This window comes from Melopsittacus undulatus, chromosome 2 (genome assembly GCF_012275295.1).
Source record: "Melopsittacus undulatus isolate bMelUnd1 chromosome 2, bMelUnd1.mat.Z, whole genome shotgun sequence".
Classification (NCBI taxonomy): domain Eukaryota; kingdom Metazoa; phylum Chordata; class Aves; order Psittaciformes; family Psittaculidae; genus Melopsittacus; species Melopsittacus undulatus.
This window is the reverse complement of record NC_047528.1, coordinates 9372687-9387431: the sequence shown is the minus strand read 5'-3', so window position 1 is coordinate 9387431 and position 14745 is coordinate 9372687. Positions and strand designations below refer to the sequence as shown.

The following is a 14745-nucleotide window of genomic DNA, read 5'->3' as shown; positions in this document are numbered from 1 at the left end:
TTGCAGACACAGCCCAATTAAAAGCTCAGCAGAGCAGAGATCACTACTTAAAGCTGAACTGTTCCCTTTTTGTTTATTTATAGCAAAACCATTAATTGCTAATCACATATTTGTTTGCTGGAAAACCAACGCTCCAAAATAAACACCAAGTTTAAAGACCATTCCCAGAACACTGAATGGTATCAGGAACAGCACTAAAAATGTAAATCAGAAACATCAAAACACATCAGGACTTCAACTGGAGGAACAAACAGCCCATTATTTCTGTGCCAGAAAAGAGGTTACCCATAAGCCGCCAGCTACCCACACAGTCACATACAGTCCAGCAGCTATTTATGTCCTGGAGAATAACAGACACCACGGTACAGTATCTGTTGAAAATCTCTTCATGGCAATCAGCATATGCTAGATTAAATGAGGTATATCTTAATACAGAGTTTCAACAATCACCTTGGAAAAGTGCCTTTAAACTGTTTGGCATTACAGGCAGAACCTCAGGAAGAGTATCGTTTCATTATGAGCAGTTTCATATGTCACAATCATAATTGATTTTATTTTCCCTTTTTTTAAGAAGTTGAAAGGTTTTTTAGCCCTCATCACTAACAAAGCTCCATGCTTCCCTTGGGAAAAACATGTTCCCTCAAATATCCACAGCATTCCTGCATGGAAGACTTGGGAAAACAGCTTTACAGTGCTATGATCTGCCCTTTCTCCATGAAAGGCATTTTAAACAAGCACAGCAGCCCAGCCCATGTGCTCCAGGCCACATGGAAGACACCCCATATAGAATCATATACTAATTACGGTTGGAAAGGACCTTAAGATCATCAAGTTCCAACTGCCCTGCAAGCTCTTACCACCTCAGTACACTGCTCTCTGCACCTGCATGAGGTTTCTCTACAAAGTAACGCTCGCCAGCATCACTGTCCTGCATCTCCAGAACAGAGGGTCACACAGTTATGTTTCTCACTACCATTTTAGCGGCAACCATTCAAAACTCATCACTTATTCACAGGTCAGGAGTTTGGGTTCAGTCTTCAAAATTATGTGTAGATCTTGGAATTGGAGACACTGATTATTAAATGGAGGGTACTAAGGCAGGGGTATCAACAACAGCGCCCTAAAGGGGCCCACAAGAAAGCCTTTACAAGAGCATGCAGGGATAGGACAAGGCAGAATGGCTTCAAATTGAAAGAGGAGAGATTCAGATTAGATACTAGGAAGAAGCTGTTTACTGTGAGGATGCTGAGGCACTGGCACAGGTTGCCCAGAGAAGCTGTGGCTGCCCCATCCCCGGCAGTGTTCAAGGCCAGGTTGGACACAGGGGCTTGGAGCAACCTGGTCTTGTGGAGGGTGTCCTTGACCATGGCAGGGGGTTGGAACTGGATGAACTTTAAGGTCCCTTCCAACCCAAACCAGTCTGTGATTCTGTGACCCCATGATATCTTTGAAAACAGCAGCCACTAGGAAGAACAGTTGCATCTCTTTAAAGCCTCACCTTTCCCCATTTGCTCTCCTGCAGTCAGGATCACCTGCAGCCCAAGGTCAAGTCGCAAGCCTGTACCCTCAAATTCTGGACAGAAAGCAAATGCCACATGCACACCAAACACTGGCTGGGGACACCACACATCACACAATGCTGAACATCCACCTTAGCACTCACTGATAAATGGGGCAGGTCACATATCCCTGAGCTGTTGATCCATGTCCCCAAAACACAGCAAGCCATTGGCTCTACATCTTCTGTCTGCTCACTAGGAGGGAAGAAGGAAGTGCTGGCAAACCCATATAATCCCACAAGATCCCTAAAAATTCAGGCCTGGCTGTGCCAAGCTGCTTCATTGCTCCCACCTTGTGCCAAAGGTGCCATGCTGGTGGTGCACAGCTCCCAGGGACTGCCCTATAAAAAGGCATGTGGATGTTCCTTCTTAGAGCATCCCACAGAAGCAAACTCACACCCTGTGTCTCCCAGCCACATGCTCTCCATTTTCCTATCCTTTTTGTTCTGATAAGTGATTGGGAAAGCTGCTCAGCTGAAATAAAATAGTTTCCAGCCTAAATAACAACTCTTAGCCCAGTGAGGCTCATTGCTGCTGAATTTAAAACCTCAACTGAAAATGAAGTTTCACATAGCAAGGCACTACTTGCGTACAGTTCTTCCTCAAGCTCTGCTACGCACTGATTGAAAGTCAGCTGCCAATTTCAATCTGACCCCTGCAAATCTCCAGAAAGGTAAAAAGGTGAAAGAATCAAAGTCATCAGGAATAACTCTGTCTTATTTGAAGCTGCACTACCTGTTCTCTCTGTATTTTTAAGATGAAAGTAGGGAACAGAAAAGGCAGAAGAGTTATAAAATAGCAATGCATCAGCTTCCTAAAGCAAACCTAGCAATACTACACATCCATACAGAAAGGGGAAAAAGGAAGCATGCCTTGCTTGTGAAACTATAATGGGTAAGGACAAAATGTCTGTGGATATAATATACTTCTATAGCACTTTTATAAGAAAAGACTCTGAATAGCTTTTGGCATATGAAAGCCACTATGAGGACTGCAATAAAACTGAGTGTACTGTAAAAGAGCCATCTCACATGTATCCCTAGAATTTATGGTCAAATGCTACTGTATTAAATTCTGTATTCTGTGGTTTTTGGAAAAATGATTGTATTTTATTAAATGAACTATACAATTGTTCCTCTGAAGAAAAAGTACTGGGAGGAATATAAAGTAGTTCTTTTATCAGTAAAAAAATTGTTTGAACTTAAAAAGCAGTTTCAATAAGTGAGCACGCATGTAGTGTGTGTGGGGAGGGTGTTTGCACACACACATATAGCCTATTTCATCATGCCCAGCTGCCCTCATATCTCACGTAACTACATAGCTTGTGACAGTTAACAGTCATTTAAGAGTTTAAATCCTTGTTGCTGTGTTTCTAGGGGATATCCTGAGGTCCAATGCAGTCTCAGAGAACACAAAAGCATTAATTCTTTTTTGACATGCAGAAATATTGCTCCCGGACAGACATTCCTCAAGCGCATACAAATGCATCCTTTGCAGCCCAGGCATCACGGCCCGACGCTCCTACAACCTTCTTCACAAGTGCTGCAGACACCCTGCACAACTAAGCCAAATTATACTCAGGCACAATCACTTCGAGCACAGCTTGATGATCACTTTACAGCCGAATAAGCCACCATAGCCACCAGCTGTCCTGGGTTTATCCCCCCCTCCCAAGTCCTTTCCCTCCTTTCCCCTCCTTTCTGGAGTATATTTTGTTGATTTTGTTCTCCCTGTGGATTGAGCTACCCTATTGCAAATATGCCTGTGAATAAAAGGGAGGGAGGGAGATGGGAACGGGCGCCTGGGCAGGCAGGAGGGATCCTTTCCATGTCCATGGCAGATCAAACTGTTTGTCAAACAACAGCCGGAGTTGAGGCAACCAAGATGGTGTGTAAAGAGCAGAAAGTACCTTCGAGAAACATACTGAGCACTATCAAAATACCCAAGTCTTAAATAAACACATGAAGTATTTAAATGCTTTCACACCCATAACAAATTTTGTTTACTGCCCAGCATTTAAACAGCTTTTTCTTTACTATTGTAAGATTGTTCCCAAACAGTGTGAATTTGACGTTGCGATGAATAGTACCACTTCAACTCCTATTTACAGCCCATTCAGCGACATAATTCTACAAACAGCATGCAGGATTTCCACACTTTATGAAATAAAACCTGTTCTTGGCTCAAAAGAAGTTGTGCAAATTAGCTGACAGAAATCACTTCCTTTTGTTTTTCCTCTTTGATATAGGAAATTAAAAGGAAAAAGAGAATCACTAACCAGGTAATATGAGAAATGTTATTAAAACCATTAGAACCACCAAGCATTGTTAATGTCCCTCTCGTAATTATATGCAAAACACTCAGTATCCAAGGAAACAGCGCAGTAATGAAGTTGGAAACTACTGTATAAATGCACCTTCTAAATCACCACCAAGAATGTCTATTCCAGAGGGCTGGCCAGTTTATTAGTGTGTGACACCCTGATCGCTTAGACATGCTACAGCTTAAAAACAAAAAGCTAACAAGCTACTTTTGCATAAAGGACCCTTTTGTCTCCTGCGTATGAACAGCCCTTTCTTAGCATCGAGTTACAGAGTTCCTCTGCAGTTACGGATTTCACTAAGCCCATATTCAGCTTCCTGAGAGTTGTTCAGAAATGTGTAATGATGGGCACTAATTAAACTGCATAACCAGCAACAAATGAAGCAGAGATGCGGCCCTTTGCTCCAACTTCTCAGCAGACTGAAATGTGCAATGGGAAATGCTGAAGCTCCGCTCTTCCCCAGAGCCTGATGGTCTGAAATCCATTTCATTAGCATCAAGCGCTAACACAAACTGACTTATGCCCACATTATTCAAATTAATTTAAAAATGAATGCCTGTGCTTCACTATCAACAGCTCATTCTCAGGGATGCTTCCCAAGAAGACAGGCAGGTCTACAGCAAGGAGGCCAGTGCAAAATTAACTCCTGCTTTTTGATGTTAGCACTTAGATAACCATGCCAAATCATCAGCTTTTAGTCTCAATTTCAGCAAGCATTCATTTATTCTCCTCATTTCTGTGGCAGCTTATTCCACCCAACAGCCACTGAGGACAAAGCTGTTCCAGCAGGTTCAACCACCCCGTCACTTTGTGGATGAACTCTGGTATTCCTCCCTTCCAGCACGTGTGACAGCTTTATAAGAGCACATACCTCAACATCCCTGTTTCTTCCGTTGGATGCCCCTGTAATCTTTCTCTGTGACCTTTACATTCCCTTTGGCTCATTCTTTTCCATGGCTGTAACACTTTATATAAAAGCAGTTAGCCTAAGCTACACACAGCATTTCCAGTGTGGCCTCAGGCAGAGATAGCCAAGTGCTAGAATAACCTGGCTGCCAGTCCCTGCCCAGCTGGAGTACAACTCAGTCACTTTTTGGGATGCTCTCAGGCACTGTGCTGAGTTGGTACAAAAGGCTCTATTGTCTTTGTGACACCTTTTCTTTTGTGCCTTGTCCCTTTGGTTTTCCCAAACTTTACTCCTCTCCCATTATAACCCTCACTGCCTCTTTATGCAGACAAAAAGACAACTTGTCTGCCCTTCTCCTTCCGTCTGCACAACGCTTTGAGGATCTTGGATCATTGAAACAACATTGACATCTTCAGTAAATCCTGTCTCTTTCCTTATACCTCCCCTCTTCCAGACTGGGGCTAATCCTCATTTCTCACCACCACACAAACAGCTTCATCTCATGAAACACCTCTCTGCTTTGTCTGATGCTTTCTCCTCTCAGGCTCTGAAGCTCAGTTTCACACAGCACAATAACTGATCTTGCCCAATTAACCTTTTTAGCTGGCTCCTATGCCTAAGACATTTTCTTGAAAGGCTGTAGAAATTAGAGCCATCGCTTTCTCTCACTACTGCTTTTTCCTCTCTCTTTGTCAATATATCCCAGTTGTACAGCATGCCCTAATGGAAACCTACGCATTGTATCCCTGTATCTGCAAACCTGCCTATAGTACCATAATTATCTGATGCTTCCCTACATCCCTCTTTAGATTGCTTTCTTTAAACCCCCTCTATAATTACATAAATGAGTTACCAGACTGGCTAAACCTTTGTTTTCTAAAGACATTGTCTGGTACTCTTGTACTTGAAAGAACTGTGCACTTGAAGCAGTTAAGTAAGTGAACTTTCTCATTCCCACTCCATTTAACTGTACTGCCAGATTGTCCACTTCACCAGCACTGTTTTTTTTCTGTTGCCTATGACCAACAGTGACCACATCAGTAATCTCAAGCATATCAATCCTCTCTCAAAAGCCACATCAGAGATGGAATTACTGGAAACACTACCCCAATGAAGTTAAAAGCACAGCAATTTCCAAAAGCTGTTAGCACTGTAAGAGCTGGCACACCTTAGTCAGGGACTTTCCACTTAATGCAGAATGATATTTAAAACTTATGATTCCAACCAAAGCTGGACAATTGAGAAAACTCAAGTCTAGAAGGGTAAGAGGACAATTCAGTAACCTCCCAATGTGCTGCTGCTTATGTAGACTCACCATGAACTCACCAGCAAGGAAACATTGAGGGGATCTGAACTAATTTGGTCTCTAAAAGGCAAATGCTGGATTGTAAAACTGCAAATATTAACTGCCTCCACAAAGTACATCTCCAAACAGTAGCTCTCCAGCCAAGCTACCAGTGGCCTCATTTCCAAGGCACCTACAACTCCATTAAACGGGAATGTCATTGTTCACTACCATGGGAAAGTTGAGCTCATCACCTCTATGTTTTAGCTTACTGTGGCTCGTGCTTATCTGCTTGCCATGAGTGTCATGAGGTTTAATTAGCTTGGGTCTGTGAAACACACTGAGATCCCCCAGAAAAGCTGTATATGCATTCACAGTGGGATCCCTGCAAGATAATTTCCTTGGCAGCCCCAGAGTAACCAGCACAAGCAGCCAAAAGACAAGTCCAACAACAAAGTCCTTGATGCACTAAGCTGCCTGCAATCCCGATCTGTATCTGGAGGATCAAAAGTTTCAGGGGCAGCATGTTGCTGCAACACATGCTGGAACTGATGTGGGTGTTAACAGCGGTGTTACAGAAAAGTGCTGGCAAAAACATTCTCATCAGCATCTTTCAGCAAAAATAAAGTCAAATAAAAGCCCACCTTAAAATGGAAATAATGGGGGGGGAATGGAAATCAACAACACTAATATGAGCACCATATGGGTTTTTCAAATATCCCAAACAGCTTAAAAGTTGCCCAGACTTCTGTATTCATTAATTGCTCGGGACACAGATTTATTTATTTATGGAAAAGAATTCCCAGCTCTGAGGGTTTCCAAAGAACCCTCCCCAGTTCTGCATGGCCACCTCAGCCAACTTGCCCTGCAGTTTCTTATTCTGATGCTAATGCAGTTCAAACAACCCAACCCTGCATTTTTATCTGTGCAATAAGCCTATCTCTAGGTCACTTGGTGGTGTCAGTTTATACCACAACATTCCCATAGAGAAAAAATCTGATCATTTCATTTAGTTCTGGAGACAGAGGAGGGAGAAGAAAAAAAGTTCATGATAAAACCGCTTTTTTTGTTGGTGGTGCCTAATTCAAGCCCCACTGAAACCTGCACTCATTTAAACAGCAGTTAAACTATGAGGAACCACACATTTTAATTAAGACTTGCAAAGCTACCTTAAGACCCGTACCCTGAAAATACCTGACTGTGCATAGGCATATCATAATTGTATATATGATTAGGTCTCATCTGAAGTCTGCTGGAATAAAGGACGAGATCCCATTGATCTCTGTGGGCTTCAGATCTCTCCCTTTTGTAAAATAAGCTTGGATTCTTCCACTTCAGCTTCCACAAGCATCCGCACACGGATATTTACAGGGCTTCTCACAAGAGAGAAAACCCATGAAGAAAAAGCCATCCATGAAAGGTACTGGATTTATTCCAGATGTGGAACTGCTTTTAATTAATTTGGAAGCATTTGAAGTATTCTCTCATTAAATATGCTTTGTGTTTCACACATGTACATAAGAGAGTAAGAAAACCTAAGATTGAAGCCAAAAATCATAACATCTTATTAAAAAGACTCTGACACCACTTTCAGCAAAATGAGGCTCACATGAAGACAGGAGTTAGAGCACTGCTGTAACACACTACACCAAAACACATGGTTCCTGTGCTGCCCACCCCCAGGAAACCTCACCTTGACCTGGAGGACTCCCACCTCCACTCTGCTTTATGTCTCTGCAGAGGATACTTCCCCGTGGGCCCATTCCCATCACTCAGGACAATATTTTAAGTTCTACAGAAGGATGAAACAATTTACAATAAATCTATGTGGCAAATCATCATTACCTGTAAAAGTTTTACGTATCATAGAATCATAGAATAGTTAGGGCTGGAAAGAACCTTAAGATCATCCAGTTCCAACCCCCCTGCCATGGGCAGGGACACCTCACACTAAACCACATCACCCAAGGCTCTGTCCAACCTGGCCTTGAACACTTCCAGGGATGGAACATTCAGACCTTCCCTGGACAACCCATTCCAGTGCCTCACCACCCTTACAGTAAAGAATTTCTTCCTTATATCCAATCTAAACTTCCCCTGTTTAAGTTTAAACCCATTACCCCTTGTCCTATTGCTACAGTCACTAATAAGGAATCCCTCCCCAGCATCCCTGTAGCCCCCCTTCAGATACTGGAATACTGCTATGAGGTCTCCATGCAGCCTTCTCTTCTCCAAAGAAGATTTAAGCAGCCAAGAAAGGAAAAAAAGATACTTCCTTTAGTTTTTGAGGTCTTGAGCCAGTGCCTACCAGCCACCTCTCACCATTAACTCCAATTAAAGAAATCTGTGAGCGTACCACTGTGATCTACAGATGTCAGAAGCAAACAAACAGCAGCCTCCTGCTTTTGTCAAGTCCTCAGCAAAAAGTTCCTCTACAGAGATGCAAGAGTGAATTTGGATGCTTTCAATAAGGCTGGGCTCACTAGCACCCAAGAGGGAGGCTGTACAGATCCACACACACAAAACAACAGACAAGCATAGACACATTTCTGCTATATCCAAACTTGCAAGGGAGCACCATTCACCCCAGAACCGTGGTGTTCCTTGAGGACAAGGGCTTGTACCAGCCCATGCTACGCCCCACACGAGCACCACTGGATGCTCCCAGCACGCAGAGGATGCAGGACAGGCTGGCTCTTTCCACCGCATACCATAAACCCACACATAGACATCGTTGTATGTGGTGCTCTGTGGTGACAGACATTAACATAGCGCAGCTCTTGTCTCCCCTCTAGTGGCTGACCCACCATAACCGCTCGCATGTCTTCTGCTGCCGCTGCCAACGGTACAAGGGCTGGAGCGTGTCCGGTGGTAAAGCCACCACCAGCTGAGCTCCTTATCTCCTGAGCCAGGGCTCGGTGCCACAGCCAGGCAGGGATGTTGCTGCACATGGGAAAGCCACAAGGCAGGAATGAGCACATCTGGGCAGAAGTGCTGCTCTTCTGCTTCCACAGGAGAGCAAGACTCCGGGTTCTGAGATGAGGTGAGCAGAATAACCTCTTAGTATGAAGAGCCACAGCTAAGTTCAGAAGACAACAGTATTTTTTGATTAGCATTTCTCTGAAACCCAAAAGAAACAGGTATTTACTGACTATGAAACACTCAAACTTTCCTGCCTAAAGACCAAGTTTTGTACAGGACAACAATGGTTTTGTCACCAAGGGTCAAAATTAATTCTAATGATCACCAGACAAGTCATTCTCTCAAGCATCTCTAACCAGTTCTACCAAGTGCTACCAAACTATGTGATGCCCTCCTGTTCAAAACCAGCATATAAACATTAAGAAAACCCACCCAAACTTCACATTTCTGTGCAAGTCATCTTTTTTACTTCCCCTCATAAAACAACAAGCAGGAACATTCCAGTTGCTTTCTTTTGGTTGCCAGTGCTAAAATATGCTAACAGCATTAAGGCAAGGGACGGCTTGCAGAGCTCACAATCTGTATTCAGTATAATTAGCAGATGCCAATTTAACTTATTACTGCTTCTTCCTTTCTATATTATAGAAAGGATGTCAATGAAAACCTGTTATCTAAATGACTGTTTTCTCAGTGCTGATACAAAGCAACAATCATGGGAAAAGAGAGTCACAGAGCATGTGTTAGGAAATAATCTGATTTTGAAATGACATTATAAACAGCTACAGTAAAGAAAGAAATTAATGCCTGCAGACAGAACTTTCTTCCTTCACACTCTGCATTTTTAGACTGTTTTTAAACTAATTATGTATTTGGTGCCATTCCTACTTCTTCAAACAAGCAGTGCAACCTTCAAGGTAAAGTGGTATTATTAGATATGAGGTTGGTCAACTGTCTCAGCCACTGATCATTTCAAAGCACGAGAAATGAACACCCTGAAGATGCATTTTCTATGCAGAGAAGTAACAGCTAAGAAGTAGGAACACAAATACCTGAGAAAGAAACCAAAGCAAGCCCGAAAAACTCAGCCTCTATATAAGAGGACCGTGTCACAGCTAAGGGGACAGTCACAGAGTGCACTTCTGCTTGCAAAGCTGAAACACATTTTATAAAACAAAGCCCTCTTGAACTAAGAGGCTGTTGAAAGATGCATCCAGCACACACACACAAACAAGCAGTGCACACCAAGGTTATGGATTAAACAGGTTTCTAATGCATAAATGATATAATGATCCTGCCCAGACATCATTTGCTGCTCTTTCTGCTTGGTGAAGACACCTTCCCACTAACATTTCTGCATATTACAATGCAGTGCAATAGAAAAAAATGCTTTCATAAACTATCTTCTGACTCTCAAGGCTAAGTTGAAAAGCCTTGTAAGGATATGCTTCTCTACAGCTTTAATCGATTTCAGCCATAACTTCATTACTTATGCCTAACAGACAGTGTAAACTTCACCCTTCCCAAGAACTAAGGGAAAAAATAACATTTCATACTCTCCCACAAGCAGTGCATGTAAAGCACAAAACTGAACCGCTGCACACATACCCCCCAGTTAAATCGGTCTCTGTGGAAACTAATAACTTTCCACAGTATGCACTGTAATCCAAGTAATAATTTTAAACAGGCATAAGCTGCAGTGTGCTGAACTAAGGCATTCTTACCTTGCAAAGAGTGTTTGAAGACGTTTAGTTACAGTAAATGAGGAAGAACGTGCATGTTGCCAAGTATTTCCCATGGAAAGGGGCTATGCTCTACCCCACACATGCGCACGCACACACAGACTGGGTGCGTGTGCTGCTGAGGTAGAGAAAGAGCACCAGGAAAGATAAGCAGCAGTGATAATGCCCCGGCTTTATGTCTCAATCAGGAGCAAGGAAAGCTGGAGGGAACATGTGAGATGAAAAGGGGAAAAATTCCAAGAAACAAGGTGTTTTTTTTAACCTCCTCTGATGCAAAGAGCTTTTTTCTTGGATGCCCGATAATACCTTAACACAAAAACCTCCATAACCCACCTCCCTCCTGAGCCAGTTAGTTGCACATGTCAAATGACACTGCACAAACAATGCACAAAGACCTTAACAAGAAATCTATAGAACGGAAAAAGAACCCCTTACCTTTTAGTCAGAATAAGTGACAGATAACAGGCATGAGAAACTCAGTTGGCACAGTTGCTGTACATATTTCTCTGCGGACTTGTCTTTAGTGGTCCCAAAAGCACTGAACAGAAAAAAACTCCAGCCTGCCTGCTTCATTCTTCAGCAACAGAGATACATGCTGTCACGGTAACGCGGAAAAGCAAAAGGAACTACAGATCTTAGTTTTTAAAGTCTTTGTGCTTATAGGGAAGAAAGAGAGGGAGTGGGAAAAAGAAGGCACAAACACTTTTTCTAAGAGAAACCTGGTCTTGGCTGTGGAAGTAACCATAGCACAGAATCATGCAGTTTGAATGCCCCTGTTTGCAAGCGCCTTGGGGGAAAAAATACATATATAAAAATAACAGTCTTTAAGGGAAAAAAGAATCAAATGCATGGACGGGGGGAAGGGAGAGGAGGAGGGTACTGCTCCTATGTGACATACATATGGAATGAGCATTAGAACAATGCTGACAGGACAGCTAAGCAACTGCACTCTGGGGCAGCAGTTTTCAAAGCAGAGCTTTTGCAGCTTTGCAGAAAGGAGAAGAAAACAATAAAAAAAAAAAGAAAGAAAACGCTCTACAAAGGGGGAAAAAAAAAAGACAAAAAAAGGGAAAGAAAAATAAGCGAGAAGAAAGGAGCTGTTAATGCAAGAAGAGCTACCAGACTAAAAACAGAACCGAGTTGCCTGATTTCTGAAAGGGGGGCGGGTGGGAAACGCCGCGACTGCTTTCCAGCGCTGCAAGCCGAAGCCTTGATGTCCTAGTGCACTTACATTTTATGCGGCGCACAGTGGGTCCCCTCCTCCCTGCCTGCCTCCCCTCCTTCCTTCCCTCCCTCCTTCCCTCCGCCCTCCCTGCCTAGGAAGCTCTCCCCTCCCAAGGGACAAGAATTCCAGTGGACCCAATTAACACCGTACTTTGCTGGCTCCTTGGTATGATCGATATTAAATAAGCAGAGTTTTAGCAGCAGTGAAAAATAAAGCAGCCATGTAATGTGTAGCTGATGGAGACGGCAGGTTTTCTTCTCCCTACTCCCCCAGTCTCCAAATGATCCAACGCAGCGGAGAAAAAAATACATTAAAAAGCACGTTGCAGCACCAGTGATACAAGCTGCATCAGATTATTTGTTACGAACTTGATGGAAGCCCAACATCAGCTGCTCATTTCACTAGCCTGGGCAGTACTTTATTAAAGTGGATTTACAAATCAATGGAAGGAATCCAAAGGTTCACAAACAGGCTCTTTCATCAGGTCCGCTGCCTGACCGTACAGGAAGTTTGCTGAAGGGGTCTGGGGGCTGTTTCACCAGCACACTTGTTTTCAGTGGCCTTCCAGCAACATGACTTGCTTGGTTTGATGAAAGAAATGAGGTAAGAGGTTCACTGCTTTAAGGGAACGCAGCCCTAGTGTGTTTACTGCTTCGCTCCCGCAGCACGTGCGACAGGGCATCCTACAAATTGCAAGTTATTTTAATCCAAAGGAGGAGGTGGCTGGGAGGCAGTAACCTTCTTTGGTCCTGTTTTCCCTGATCTATCAATCACAGATTGCCATGTAAAAACAATCTACTACAGCCTCTCTCTATAGAGGAAAAGCAATTACTAGCATTAACTCTTGCCGTTGCAAATTAATGCACTGCAGTCCACAACTGATAGAGTCTGCCTGCAAGCCATTAATCTAAGAATAAATGGGTAGTTTGCTTAAATCCAACTGGCCTGAAATTCTCAGGTTAAGAGCTCCCCTTCTCCTTGCCATATTTCTATTTGTGTTTGTGAAACTCAGTGGAAAGAAAAGAAAGCCATATTTACTTGCTATAATTCCAAGTATAATAATAGCATAATAGTATAATTCCAAGCTAACAATCTCCATCGGTGAACCTGCCTACAAATACAGGATTTCACCAACACCATCTTTTCCATTTTTGTTTCTGGGGTGGCCATAATCTTCAAACCAGACCAAATAAATAGCACTGAGCAATATCTTTGATTGAACAGCTGGGTTGACCAGTGACTTGAATTAGTCTTGTTAAATTAATTGGAGACTGCATTTCCATACAAAATAAGATCAATTTAAAGTACTCGTAAAACCATGCTACCAAAGTCAGTGGAGAGTTACGCAAAAAAGCCTCCAATTAAGTAATGTTAAGGTCATGGCTCTCCCTCTACCTCAGGGAGGAAAAACCCCAACAGCACGATGAAATACTACTAGTTAGTGACTCGTAGTCACACTATTTGTCACATATTCTTTATGATGCCTACTAACATCCTTCACAGTTAGATAAATATGGAGTATGCAGAAGTCCCAAGCAGTGGTCTACCATCCCAACAGGTATCACAAACCAAAGGCTTATTTACATGGGAAGACCTAAAAAAGCACAAGTGTGTTGCCTGTGCACATGAAATCCATGTTTCTTGAGCTACCGTAATTCCAAGCCTTTGTACTCAGGATAAAGATGCTGCACTTTACATGTATTCACTTCACAAATATAATCTAGCTAATGTGGTTTTGGTGCAAGAAGGGTCAAGGAAGCAGTATCCCTGAGAAACAGCACTAAGCAGGGCAACGCTGGGTTGCAATTTGAACAAGAGGAAAACACAGAAAACATTCATAGGACATCACAGAAAACGATGCAGATCTTTATGCTTCATGCTTCCTATTGACCTAGCATCACATACTGGATTTCAAATGAGATACAGAGACTGCTGATAATAACAATCGGATGGCCCACAGTCTACAAAATGGCATCTCCCTATCAGCCCCCAACTCTAACTTAGGGGCCAACGTCAGCTGGTTAAAGTGTCCCTGAAAGTGGCCTCAACCTTGTACAGAACACTTCTCTTTGCAAGGGGATCAAAGCACTTGGCAAGTTGTTTGGGATCCCATCTGAGTGAAAGAACATATACATTCCATCTGCTACAGAAAATGTGCCCACATTCCATGAACGCATGAAACATGAAGCCAAGCTTCAGCCAGGATAGCTGAGGAAAGTCTTGAAAAAAAGGGAAACACCCTCAAAAGGCACCAGGCAACAGCCCTTTTCCCCACAGTTACAGTCAGGAACTGTTGATGACTTCAAGCCCCATGTGACAAAAGGCAGGGGAAACTCACTCTAGAAATCAAATTATTTACACAGAAAAATACTGCAATAAGGACTGCAATGATCCACTGACTATACACAGGTTGAAAAGGTCCAGTGGGTAGCTGCATTTTGGGAAAGGTTGAGGTTTACAGCTGCAGAGGGGATCATAAGTGCTCTTGGAACCCATAAATGATCCATCAGTCGATCTGCCACCTCAACACTCCTAGGCACTAGGAAAGTCTTTATTATCCCCATTTTAGGGATGATGATTTGAACACTGAAAGCCTAAACTGCCTCCCCAAGGAGATGCAAGAAGTGCTGGAGAATAGCAGGGAACTGATTCCAGGCTTTTCAAGTCCCTTTACTGCAAAGACTGTTCTTGTTTCAAACACAAGCAACTGAATTTGACATATTTTGAAAGTCAAGCTATTTGTTCCTTAAAAAAAGAAGTATCAGCATCATTCTAGTCAACTCTT

General features: G+C 42.9%; 1 protein-coding gene across 1 annotated transcript in view; it reads right to left on the bottom strand.

Moving 5' to 3' along the window:
• Window positions 1-11528, bottom strand: part of FAT3 (FAT atypical cadherin 3) — a 342653-nt gene extending 331125 nt beyond the window's left edge. The window contains 1 exon segment of the mRNA XM_034073958.1: window positions 11171-11528. The gene's annotated coding sequence lies outside the window, so the exon portion shown is untranslated.
• Between the last annotated feature and the right edge of the window lie 3217 nt (window positions 11529-14745).